Source organism: Papio anubis, chromosome 3 (genome assembly GCF_008728515.1).
Source record: "Papio anubis isolate 15944 chromosome 3, Panubis1.0, whole genome shotgun sequence".
Taxonomy (NCBI): Eukaryota; Metazoa; Chordata; class Mammalia; order Primates; family Cercopithecidae; genus Papio; species Papio anubis.
In genome coordinates, this window is record NC_044978.1 from 67,377,883 (window position 1) to 67,391,556 (window position 13,674).

The 13,674-nt window shown below is 39.9% G+C and overlaps 1 protein-coding gene across 11 annotated transcripts in view; it reads right to left on the reverse strand.

Moving 5' to 3' along the window:
* KIAA1109 (KIAA1109 ortholog) overlaps positions 1–1,182 on the reverse strand; it is a 215,935-nt gene extending 214,753 nt beyond the window's left edge. For 10 of the 11 annotated variants that reach the window (XM_021938761.2, XM_021938762.2, XM_021938768.2 and 7 more), the window contains exon 1: positions 936–1,182. The gene's annotated coding sequence lies outside the window, so the exon portion shown is untranslated. Of the gene's footprint in view, positions 1–664; positions 865–935 lie in introns of those variants that run through there. The other variant, XM_031664302.1, reaches the window with a different exon arrangement.
* Positions 1,183–13,674: the final 12,492 nt, after the last annotated feature.

The window sequence follows — 13,674 nt, forward strand, 5'->3', positions numbered from 1 at the left end:
TTGTAGGTCTATTCTGTTCTTTCATCTAGAAAATGGGAATAGTAGACTTTACATTATAGGATTGTTATGATTAAATGTGATAATATATGCACATAATTATATGTACCACTCAAGAGTTACAAAACAAAGTATTCTGGGTATTCATCTATTTTTATACTTTGTATATTTAACTTGGAATAAAACAAGTTCATTGCTATGCACAGGGTGAAAGCAGCAACCACTAAACTGGTTGAAACTTACAGGCGCTTAGACTGTGATAAAGTCCATGATTTCCTTAAAGAGGAAATTTACATGAACTTTTACCTTTAACAAACGTCAACACTAAGGCCAAGAGGAAGGTAAAAAAATGACAACAACAAATACTCTCCGGAAGGAAAATCAACTTCTCTTCACCTTCCTTTGACCAGTAGGAAATTCTGCTGAAACGTACTCTTTCAGAGTGCAGTGCAGCAAGCACCAATTCAGAATACAAAACACATCAATCCTGGAGAAGAAAGCGGGGGTTGTTCCAAGGTTTCCCCACCCTCAGTCAACCGACCCTATATTAAGCAGCATGGGGTCTACCACAACCCAGTGCAGCTGGCAAGGCTGAAGTCCGAGCCTGCGGGTGCACGGTCCTGGTCCTTCCCGCCGAGTCCACACACCAGCAAGTGGAGCACCTTACCATCACCCGCAGGAACCGCTCCTGCATCAAAGTCCCCAGCCATCCGACTGTCATGGCCCTTCCAGACTTTCTCACTGACCTCCAACCCCCGGTCTATAGGTGCCAGCCCTGCAGGTAAGGATGGCAAAGGAATATGACAGAGTGGCCGCCGCAGCAGGCAGCCACGACGAAGCCAAAGCTCTCGGACTCCAACCAGGTTGATCGAGTTCCAGAGACACTGGAAAAACGGGCTGACGACCTCAACCGCGCCTGGCCCGGCCCATCCCCTCACCTGGGCGTGTGCCACTGCAGCCCGAAATCCCTCTGGCCTCTCTGCCGGGAACGCCGAGAGCCTTGGGCGGCGGCAGGGGCGGCGGCGGCAGCAGCACCGAGCCGGATGCAGCCTACGAAGCTCTGCCGGTGCCCACACCCTCTAGCCCCGCCGCCCGGGCCCGCCGCCCCGGTCCAGACCCTGGCCGCAGCCACCGACACCCAAGGGGGCGGAGGAGGAGGGGAGGGGACCCAACCGAGGCCGGGCGGCACTGCGCCTGCGTCAGGCAGTGACGTCACACGCCGGCGTCGCCGGCGCCTCGAGGTACGCCACTCAAGCCCTGCCCAGGAATCCGAAGGCGTCCCGCCCCATTTCCTCCTCCCCAGGCTGCAGACGGAGCCAGAACCCTGAATTTGAAAGTCACTTTGCTACCCTAACAATCCAAAGGAAAAGTTAGTGCCTTCCTGATACCAGGAGACAGATAAGCCCACTTAGGAGAAGGAGGCTAACGAAAAAGGAGCATCGGATGGGTGTATGACGTGAACTGAGTCCTTACGAAATAGAAATGCTTTTATGACATGATCAATAAGGAAGCTCGATTGTGTAAAATGCTGCCACGCTGAATCTCTCAACTAAGACTATTATTATGTTGATGATATTAATGAAAAGTAATTTGCTGCTCTCTTAAAGAGAAAGGCTCTTAATATTATTTAGCGGGTCAACCAAGGCAAACGATTTCTTGGAATTAGAGGCGTGTCGCAGATATTTATCTGCGCACCTGTTATGTACAAACTATCAGGGAGAGAAAAGTGGAAAACACTAGTATACTAGCAATAGTAAACAGTGTTTCGCAGGGCTTATTGACTAATCCTCCCAAAATCCTGTAAGACTATTCTCATCCCCATTTATCTCCATTTCACAAATTGAAAAACTAAGACACAGGTTAAATAACTTGCTAGAGAACCAGGGTTTGGACCCAAGAAATGTGGCTCCAAAGTATTACTGTATACTGCCACTCAAGTTCTAAATGTCTAAATCTCTAGTTCTGACTTCCTTCCGTTGCTGAGGTACTTACTACAACCTTAGTATTTCCACGTGGCAGTTCCCTCTCACTTCAAAAGGAACAGATATGAAACCAAATTTAAGATAATGCCAGAAAACACAGGAGATACCACAATTAGCTGTTATTGCATATAAGGAAATAGAGGCCCAGACAGAAGTGGTTTATGGAAGGACTGGATGAAAACCAAAAGAAGAAAAGCAGGCACTGTGTTAGTTACTTCCTCCTGCTACCTGGACACTGGCCTTACGTAAATTAACTCTTTAGAGTTTATTTCTGCCCCTCTACGAAGAAATTAATTTCAATTGTCTTCTTCAACATCTGGAAGATTTCTAGTCATTCTTAATCTTTGTTCTCTAATAAGGGAACCCCCACAAGGATTCAAATTTGCTACAGCCAAACTTTGGACTTTGCCCAAGAAGGACATTGTGCAAGTACAAGTTCTCTGGACTAGAAATTACCTAGAGATGGTTCAAGTTCCCCAAATCAAAAACTAAACTGAAACTAAGTTGCACTGTAGCTGAGGGGAGAGGAGAGAAGGAAGTTCACTATGGCCTTTCTGTAACCATGTGAGGGGACTGTGGGAATCTGAAAGTTTCTGCCTCTACTTCCTTTCCATCCCTATGATCAAGAGTCACCCTGTAACTACAGCTACGCATTAGGTGACATTGTATAAATGAATTATTTATTTTAGAAGCCTCTATTCTAAAGGCCTTTAGTCTTGTGAAAATCAATATGCTCTCTGACATTTCATATGGCTCACTAAATTTGCACGGCAAGGCTTACTGCCTTCTCCAGTCTCTCACCTACTTTTCATTTTTCTCTAGCATGTCATTAAAGTAAGGATCCCAAAGAAACTGCCTCCATTGAATCCAGTAAGAATTTCTCTAATGATGAAAGCCCTCAAATGATTTTTTATATCTTACTTTCTATTTGAAATAATTATAGATTCACAGGAAGTTGCAAAGATAATACAGAGTGGTCTCATGTACCCTTCACCCAATTTCCCCCATAGTAACATCTTGTGGTAATTATAGTACAGTAAGAAAACCAGGAATCTGACATTGGTACATTGTCTGTATATAGCTCTGTTTCATTTTATCGTGTGTAATTCCATGTAACTATCACTATAAACAATACAGACCTCACCACAAAGATCTCCCTCTTACTACCCCTTTATAGATGCACCCACCTCCCTCCCCATATAACAACTCTAACTCTTGGCAACCACTAATCTGTCTTCCATCTTTGTAATTTTATCATTTTGAGGATGTTATATAAATGAAAGAGTACAGTGTGTAACCTTTAGGGACAGGGTTTTTTCACTCTACATAATTCCCTTGAACTCTATCCAAATTGTCATCTATATCAATAAGTGTGATCTTTTGATTGCTGAGTAGTATTCCAATATATGGATGTTCCACAGTCTAATCATTCACCCATTGGGGAATATTTTGTTGTTTTCAGTTTGAGGCTATTACAAATAAAGCTACTATAAACAATTTTGTACAGGTTTGTTTGTGTGGTCTAGTGATTTTTTAAAAAGGAAAACAACATAGGAAATTTTGGCCACTGAAAAGCTCTATTTTTTAAACTTCTATTTAAGTTCAAGGGTGTATGTACAGGCTTGTTATGTAGGTAAACTTGTGGTGTCATGGGGGTTTGTTGTATAGATCATTTTATCACCCAGGTATTAAGCCTAGTACCTATTAGTTAGTTTTCTTGATCCTCTCCCTCATCCACCTTCACCCTCCCATAGCCGCCAGTGTGTGTTTTTCCCTTCTGTTTGTCCATGTGTTCTCTTCATTTAGTTCCCACTTATAAGTGAGAACATGCGGTGTTTGATTTTCTGTTCCTGCATTAGTTTGCTAAGGATAATGGCCTCCAGCTCTATCCATGTCCCTGCAAAGGACATGATCTCATTCTTTTTATGGCTGTATAGTATTACGTGGTATATATGTACCACGTTTTCTTTATCCAGTCTATCATTAATAGGTGTTTAGGTAGATTCCATGTCTTTGCTATTGTGAATAATGCTGTAAATGAAGATACATATGCATGTGTCTTTATAATACAATGATTTATATTCCTTTGGTTATATACCCAGTAATGGGATTGCTCGGTCAAATGGTATTTCTGTCTCTAGGTCTTTGAGGAATTGCCACACTGTCTTCCACAATAGTTGGACTAATTTACACTACCACTAACAGTGTATAAATGTTCCTTTTTCTCTGCAACCTCACCAGCACCTGTTATTTTTTTTTTTTTTACTTTTTAGTAATAGCCATTTTGAGTGATGTGATTTTGATTTGCATTTGTGGTTTTGATTTGCATTTCTCTAGTGATCAGTGACGTTGAGCTTTCTCATATCATTGTTGGTTGCATGTATTTCTTCTTTTGAGAAGTGTCTGTTCATATCCTTTGCCCACTTTCTAATGGGGTTGTTCTTTTCTTATAAATTTAAGTTCTTTATAAAGGCTGGATATTAGACATTTGTCAGATGCATAGTTTACAAAAATTTTCTCCCATTCTGTAGGTTGTCTATTTACTCTGTTGATAGTTTCATTTGCTCTGCACAAGCTCGTTAGTTTAATTAGCTCCCAATTGTCAACTTTTGCTTCCATTGCAATTGCTTTTGGCATCTTCTTCATGAAATCTTTGCCTGTACCTGTTTCCTGAATGGTATTGCTTTGGTTGTCTTCCAGGATTTGTATAGTTTCGGGTTTTACATTTAAGTCTTTAGTCCATCTTGAGTTAATTTTTGTATATGGTATAAGGAAAGGGACCAGTTTCAATCTTCTGCATAATTCTCCCAGCACCATTTATTGAATGGGGAATCCTTTCCCCAAAGAACACTATATTTTTAAGGTGGGCCCAAGGTGAAAAGGTGAAGTTTATCTATTTGAGCTCTCTCTTTTCTCCCTTGGTCCTCTTATTTTCCTTTCAGAGGTCAGCTTCTGAAAGGAAGGTCAGCTTCTGAGTCAAATTAAATAAGGCTCTCATGGCCTCCCTGAAGTTATCCTCCATACATACCTCTTTCTGCCCCTATAAATTTCACTTTTTTTTTTTTTTTTTTTTTGAGACGAAGTCTCGCTCTTGTCCCCTAGGCTGGAGTGCAATGGCACGATCTCGGCTCACTGCAACTTCCGTCTCCCGGGTTCAAGCAATTCTCCTGCCTCAGCCCCCCTAGTAGCTTGGATTGCAGGTGACTGCCACCACACCCAGCTAATTTTTTTTTTGTATTTTTAGTAGAGACGGGGTTTCACCATGTTGGCCAGGCTGGTCTTGAACTCCTGACCTGAGGTGATCCGCCTGTCTCAGCCTCCCAAAGTGCTGAGATTACAGGCGTTAGCCACCATGCCCAGCCTAAATTTCACTTTTATATAAAGCCCTAAAAATGAATCAATGAAGACAAAAATCTTCAAGTTAAAGAGATCAAATGTAATAAATTTCTAACTGCATAATTTCAGACACAATAAAAGGATTATTTAGAGATAAAATAGATTGCTTTCAAAATACAAAAGTAGCCACCAACTTAGCCATGATTCAGCTGCTTTCTATTTACATTGATATTTTCACCATGAAAATGTTCTATACTAGAGTAAAAGAAAATGTGTTTCAAACATGCAGTAAATAAAAATAGTAGCTATTTATTAAAATATATGACATTTTGTAATGTGTGCATATATTACTGATTCTAAAGTAAAATAACATAGTTTGATGACATTAACTATCTTTTCCTTTGGCTCTCCCTTCAAATACTTTCTTTCTCTACACCTAATATGAATTGACACTTCTTTTAGTTTACTAGGGTTGTCATAACGAAACACCACAGATCAGATGGCTTAAACAACAGAAATTTATTTTCTCATAGTTCTGGGAGCTGAAAGTCCAAGAACAAGGTGTCAGGAGGTTCAGTTTCTCCTGAGGCCTCTCTCCTTGGTTTGCAGATATCCATCTTCTTCTTGTGTCTTCACATCGTCCTTTCTCTGTGCAGTCACATCCTTCCTATCTCACTATGTGTCGTAATCTCCTCTTGAAAGAAGGACTGTCAGCAAAGCCGGTTGCTATGCTGGCTTCAATCTCATGCTTCGGTGGCAGCAAGATGCTGGCAGAACTCCAGTCTTATACTCTTCCTGGGTGTTTTGGGGGTTTTTTTGTTTTTTGTTTTTTGTTTTTTTGATCCAGCAAGAAAGATCAAGGATCTCGTCACACTGACTTCTGATTCATTGACTGCTTTTGAGTCTCATGCTTATTCTCAATCCAATTGCAGTGGTAGTGAGAACTGAGATAAGATTGCTCACTGTAGGCCTTAGTCATGCACTGTACCTCCAGAATCACAGCTAGTGCCAACTATGCACTACCATTATGTTATCAATAAAGTGTGTATCACAATGATTTCCAATTTTTCTGTTTCAAAATACCTTTTTTTCATACTAGACTGTAAATTATCTGAGGAAGGAATTATGTCTTACAGATCTTTGTATTTAGGCCTGGCAATGAGTCTTGCATAAGGTAAACATTCAATAAATGGTTATTAAATAAAGGAAGGAAGAAACAATTAGCTTCAAATAATTTAACACTATATTAAAATAAACTTGTTAAAGAATGTTTAAAAACCAATAAAGTTCCCACCTTGCATTTGAATGTGAACTACCACACACTTTATTGGAATTTCCATTAAATGAACCATACTTTAAAAGTAAAGTTACCAGTCGGGCGTGGTGGCTCATACCTGTAATCCTAGCACTTTGGGAGGAAAAGGCAGGCAGATCACGAGGTCAGGAGATCAAGACCATCCTGGCCAACATGGTGAAACCCCATCTCTACCAAAAAAAAAATACAAAAAAAAAATTAGCCGGGCATGGTGGCAGGCATCTATAGTCCCAGGTACTCGGGAGGCTGAGGCAGGAGAATGCCGTGAACCTGGGAGGCAGAGCTTGTAGTAAGCTGAGATCGCACCACTGCACTTCAGCATGGGCAACAGAGTGAGACTCTGTCTCAAAAAAAAAAAAAAAAAAAAAGTAAAGTTGCCATTATCTAGTGCTTGCAGTTACTGCCTATACCTCTCAACTTAAAATATGGTGCAATAATTCAACATCTGTTATATTTAAAGGACATTACATTTTTGACTAACACTGCATATTCGTATTTGCTGAGTGAAATAATCATTATAACAACTGCTACTGTTAGTACACATTGAGTGGAAGAGGAGTGTGGTAAGAAGGCTGAATAAAATCCTCCAGTGATCATTCCCCACTCAGGAACACCAGAACTGTTCACACAAGAAAGCACCTTCATAAAAAACAAAAATCAGGTGAGTGATCACAGTATCTGATTTTAACATCGTATTAAGGAAAGAATACTGAAGATGGTAGAAAAGACAGTCTTGAATTGATGAAACTACCCCTCTCCCATCTCCTGGAAAGAGGATCTGTATACTTGGGGAAAGAGAGCACAGTGATTGTGGGACTTCACTTTGGAATTCAGTGCTACCCTATCAGTGGAAAGCAACACAGGGCAGAAATCAGCTGATGTCCAGCTGAGCATTTAGACCAGCCCTAGCCAGAGTTGAATTGTCCATCCCAGCAGCCAGAATCTGAGTTCCAGCAAGCCTCTCCACCACTGGCTAAAGTGCTCTGGAGTCCTAAATAAACTTAATAGGCAGTCTAGGCCAGAGGGACAGCAATTACTGGGCAAGTCCTGGTGTTGTGCTACACTCTGAGCCAGTGGACTTGGACATGCATCCTACTGAGACAACAACTGAGGAGGCCAAGAGAGTGCTTGTGTCAACCTTCCCCAATCCCAGGCAGTGCAGCTTGCAGCTCCAGGAGATTTTCTTTCCTTCCACTTGAGGAGAGGACAGGAGAAAGTAAAGAGGACTTTGTCTTGCAACTTGGATACCAGTTCAGCCACAGTAGAATATGGCACAGGCAGTCTTGAAGTCCCCATTCTAGGCTGTAGCCCCCTGGTGGCATAATAGATACACCCTGAGCCAGAAGGAAACCTGCTGTCTTGAAGGAAGGACCCAGTCCTGGCAGGATTCATCACCTGCTGGCTAAAGAGTTCTTCGGTCTTGAATAAACATCAGTAATAATAAGGTAGTACTCACTGAGGGTCTTGGGTGAGACTCAGCGACATACTGGCTTTAGTGTGACCCAGTGCATTCCCAGCTGTGGTGGACATGGGGAGAGACACCTCCTTGAGGAAAGGAGGGGGAAGAATAAAGGGAACTTTGTCTTCTAGTTCAGGTACCAGGTTGGCCACAGTGGGGTAGAGCACCAGGCAGCCTCCTGTGGTCCGCAGTCCCAGGCTTTGGCTCCTGAGCAGCATTTCTGGACCTGCCCTGGACCAGAAGGGAGCCTGCTGCCCTGAAGGGAGAGACCCATGGCAGCATTCACCATAAACTGACTGAAGAGTTCTTTAGTCAATATCAGAGGTAGCCACGTAGTACTTGTCATGGGCCTGGGGTAGTGGTAGCCATGAGAAGAGTCTTCTTCTGGATAAGGAAAGGGAGAAAAAAGTGGGAAGGGCTTTGTCTTGTGTCTTGAGTGCCAGCTCACCTGCAGTAGAATAGAGTACCAAGTAGCTTCCTAAGGTTCCTGACTCTAGAGCCTGGCTCAAGATGACATTTCGGAACTTTCCCTGGACCAGAGGGGAGCTTGCTGCCCTGAAGGGAAGAACACAAGCATGGCTACGTTGGCTAACTGCTGACTGAAGAGCTTTTGAAGCTTGAGTGAACATTGGCAGTAGCCAGGCAGTGTTTGCTGTTGGCCTTGAGTAACACCCAGTGCTATGCTGGCTTCAAGTCTGACCCTGCACTTTTCCAGTATGGTGGTCACAGGAGTACCTGTATCACCTCTCTCCTAATCCCAAGTATCTCAACACACACAGAGAGACTCCATTTTTGGCGGTAAGTGGGAGAAGTGACAGAGGAGAACAAGAGTTTCTGTCTGGTAATCCAGAGAATTTTCTGAGATCTTATCTAAGGTGGTACCTCTATGAGTCTGCAAGAGTCATAGCAATAGTGGGCTTGGTGTGGCCCCTGATACACATACAGCTGTAGTGACCAAAAACTTAGATGACAACACCCAAGTCCTTTAAAATACCTGGAATGCTTCCCAGGAAGGATGTAAACAAATAAGCCCAGACTGCAAAAACTACAATAAATACCTAAGTCTTCAATGCCCAGACACCAATTAACATGCACAAGCCTCAAGACCATCCTGGAAAACATGACTTCACCAAATTAAATAAGGCACCAATCCAGGAGAAAAAGAGATATGTGACCTTTCAGACAGAGAATTCAAAATAGCTATTTTGAGGAAACTCAAAGAAATTCAAGATAACACAGAGAAGGAATTCAGACTCCTATCAGATAAATTTAACAAAAAGATTGAAATAATGAAAAAGAATCAAGCAGAAATTCTGGAACTGAAAAATTCAACTGACATAGTGAAGAATGCCTCAGCATCTCTTAATAAACAAATTAATCAAGCAGAAGAAAGAATTAGTGGCATGAAACAGGCTATTTGTAAAAACACAGTCAGAGAAGACCAAAAAAAATAAATAAAAAAAGAATGAAGCATGACTTTAAGATATTAGAAAATTGCCTCAAAAGGGCAAATCCAAGAGTTATTGGCCTCAAGGGGGAGGTAGAAAGTTTATTCAAAGGCATTATAACAGAAAACTTACCAAACCTAGAGAAAGATACCAATATTCAAATTAAAGAAGGTTATAAAACACTAAGCAGACTTAACCCAACTAAGACTATCTCGAGGCATTTAATAATCAGACTTCTAAAGGTCAAGGATAAAGAAAGAACCCTAAAAGCAGAAGGAGAAAAGGAAACAATTACATAAAAAAAGCTCCAATACGTCTGGCAGCAGACATCTCAGTGGAACCATACAGACAAGGAGAGAGTGGCATGATGTATTTAAAGTACTAAAGGAAAAAAAATCTTTTATCCTGGAATAGCGTATCCAGCAAAAATATCTTTCAAACATGAAGGAGAAATAAAGACTTTCCCAGACAAGCGAAAACTGAGGGGATTAATGAACACCAGACCTGTCCTACAAGAAATGCTAAACAGAGTTCTTCAGTCTGAAAGAAATGGACATTAACAAGCAATAAGAAATCATCTTAAGGTACAAAACTCACTGGTAATAGTAAGTACACAGATAAACATATTATTACACTGTAATAGTGATGTGTAAACTACTTGTATACTAAAAGAAAGACTAAAAGAACTTAGTAAAAATAGTAACTTTAAACACTTTTCGAGACATAGATAGTATAATAAGATATAAATAGTAACAACAAAAAGTTAAAAAGCAGGAGGGATGAGCTAAAATTGTAGAATTAGTATTAGTTTTTTTCTTTGCTTCTTTGTTAGTCTGTTTTTGCAATCAGGGCTAACTTGCCATCAGTTTCAAATAATGGGTTATAAGATGTCATTTTCAAGCCTCATTGTAACCTTGAATCAAAAAACCTACAACAGATACATAAAAAATAAAAAGGAAGAAATTAAAACAAACAAGAAAAAATCACCTTCACAAAAAATAAGACAGGAAGGAAGACGACAAAACCACCAGGAAACCAATTGTTTAAAATGGCAGGAGTGAGTCCTGACTTATCAATAATAATACTGAATGTAAATTAACTAAACTCTCCAGCCAAAAGACATAGGGTGGCTGGATGGATTTTTAAAAAACAACATCCAATGATCTATTTCCTGTGAGAAACACACCTCATTAATAAAGGCACACATAGACTGAAAATAAAGGGATGCAAAGAGATATTTCATGCAAATGGAAACCAAAAAAACAACTGAAATGATCTATACTTATGTCAGATAAAACATATTTCGTGTCAGAGATAAGGTCATTATAAATGACAAAGGAGTCAGTTCAGCAAGAGAACATAACAACTAAATACATATGCACCCAATACTGGAGCACCTAGATATATAAAGCAAATACTTTCAAAGCTAAAGAGAAAGACCCCAGTGCAATAATAGCTGGAGACTTCAACAGCCCATTTTCAGCACTGGACAGGTCTTCCAGACAGAAAATCAACAAAGAAACATCAGACATAATGTGCGCTATCAACTAAATGAATCTAACAGGTATTTATAGAACATTTCAGCCGATGGCTACAGAATACATATTCTTCTCTGCACATGGATCCTTCTCAAGGATAGCTCACATGTTAGGCCACTAAACAAGTCTTAAAACATTTTAAAAATTGAAATCATATCAAGTATCTTCTTTGACCACAATGGAATAAAACTAGAAATCAATAACAAGAGAAACATTGGAAACTATACAAAAACATAGGAGTTAAGCACTATGCTCCTGAATGACCAGTGGGTCAATAAAGAAATAAAGAAGGAAATTCAAAACGTTTTGAAACAAATGAAAGGGAAAACACAACATAACACAACCTTTGGGGTATGAAGAAAGCAATACTAAGAGGAAAGTTTATAGTAATAAATGCCTACATAAAAAAACAGAAAAACTTGAAATAAACAACCTGAGAGTGCATCTTAAAGAACTAGACAAACAAGAGCAAACTAAACCCAAAATTAGTAGAAGGAAAGAAATAACAAAGATCCAAACAGAGATAAAGAAAATTGAAATGAGAAAAAATAAAAAGATCAGTGAAGGCCGGGTGCAGTGGCTCACGCCTGTAATCCCAGCATTTTGGGGGATCGAGGTGGGTGGATCACGAGGTTCAAGACCAGCCTGGCCAAGATGGTGAAACCCCATCTCTACTAAAAATACAAAAAAATAATTTAGCCGGGCATGGTGGCAGGTGCCTGTAATCTCAGCTACTCAGGAGGTTGAGGCAGAGAACAGCTTGAATCCGGGAGACGGAGGTTGCAGTGAGCTGAGATCCCGCGACTGCACTCCAGCCTGGGCGACAGAACAAGACACTGTTTGAAAAATAAAAAAATAAAAATAAAAATCAGTGAAATTAAAAGCTGTTTTTTTGAAAAGATAAACAAAATTCACAAACTTTTAGCCAGACTAAGAAAAAAAGAGCTAAAACTTAAATAAATAAAATCAGAGATGAAAAAGGAGATATTACAATGATACCATAGAAATTTAAATGATCATTAGACACTACTATGAACAACTACATGCCAGTAAATTGGAAAACTAGGAGAAATGGATAAATTCCTAGACAAATACAACCTACCAAAATTGGACCATGACAAAATCCAAAACCTGAACAGATCAATAACAAGTAATGAGATTTAAACCATAATAGTCTCCCAGTAAAGAAAGGCCCAGGAGCCAATGGCTTCCCTACTGAGTTTTACCAAACACTAAAAAAAAGAACTAATACCAGCCGGATGTGGTGGCTCAAGCCTGTAATCCCAAAACTTTGGGAGGCCAAGACAGGTGAATCACAAGGTCAGGAGTTCAAGACCAGCCTGGCCAAGATAGTAAAACCCCATCTTTACTAAAAATACAAAATAAATTAGCAAGGCGTAGTGGCAGGCGCCTATAATCCCAGCTACTTGGGAGGCTGAGGCAGAGAATTCTTTGAACCCAGGAGGCGGAGGTTGCAGTGAGCCAAGATCGAAACACTGCACTTCAGCCTGGAGGACAAAGCAAGATTCCATCTCAACAACAACAACAACAACAAAAACAAAAACAAAACTAATACCAATCCTACTCAAACTATTCTGAAAAATGGGGGAGGAGAAAGTACTTCCAAACTCATTCTACTGGGCTACTACTACCACGATAACAAAACCAAACAAAGATATGTCAAATAAAGAAAACTAAAGGCCTATAGCCCTGATGAATATTCATAAGAAGATCCTCAAGAAAATGCTAGCAAATCAAATTTAGCAACACATTGACCGTGTGACTTTTACCCCAGGAATGCAAGGATGTTGCAACATACACAAACTAATCAATGTGATACATCATACCAACACAGTGAAAGACAAAAACGATGTGATCATTTCAAGTGATACTAAAAAAGCATTTGATAAAGTTCAATATCCCTTCATGATAAAAACCCTCAAAAACTGGGTATAGAAGGAACATACCTCAACATAATAAAAGCCATATACAACAAACCCACAGCTAGTATTATACTGACTGGTGAAAAACTGAAAACCTTTCATCTAAGACCTGGAACAAGACAAGGATGCCCACTTACACCACTGTTATACAACATACATTACTTGATGTTCTAACTAGAGCAGTCAGACAAAAGAAAGAAATAACGTACATCCAAATTGGAAAGGAAGAAGTAAAATTATCCTTGTTTGCAAATGATATAATATTTTATTTGGAAAAAACTGAAGACTCCACAAAAACAACTTTTAGAACTCATAAATTCTGTAAAGACATAGGATACAAAATTAACATACAAAAATCAGTAGCATTTCTATATGCCAAAAGTGAACAATCTGAAAAAAGAAATCAAGAAAATGGTCCCGTTTACAATAGCTACAAATAAAATAAGATACCTAGGAATAAACTTTAATCAAAGAAGTGAAGGATCTCTGCAATGAAAACTATAAAACATTGTTGCATGTAATTGAAGACATTTAAAAATGAAAAGATACTCCATGTTCATGGATGAGAAGAATCAATATGGTTAAAATGTCTATACTGCCCAATGCAATCTACAGATTCAATGCAATCCCTATCAAAATACCAATGACAGTCTTCA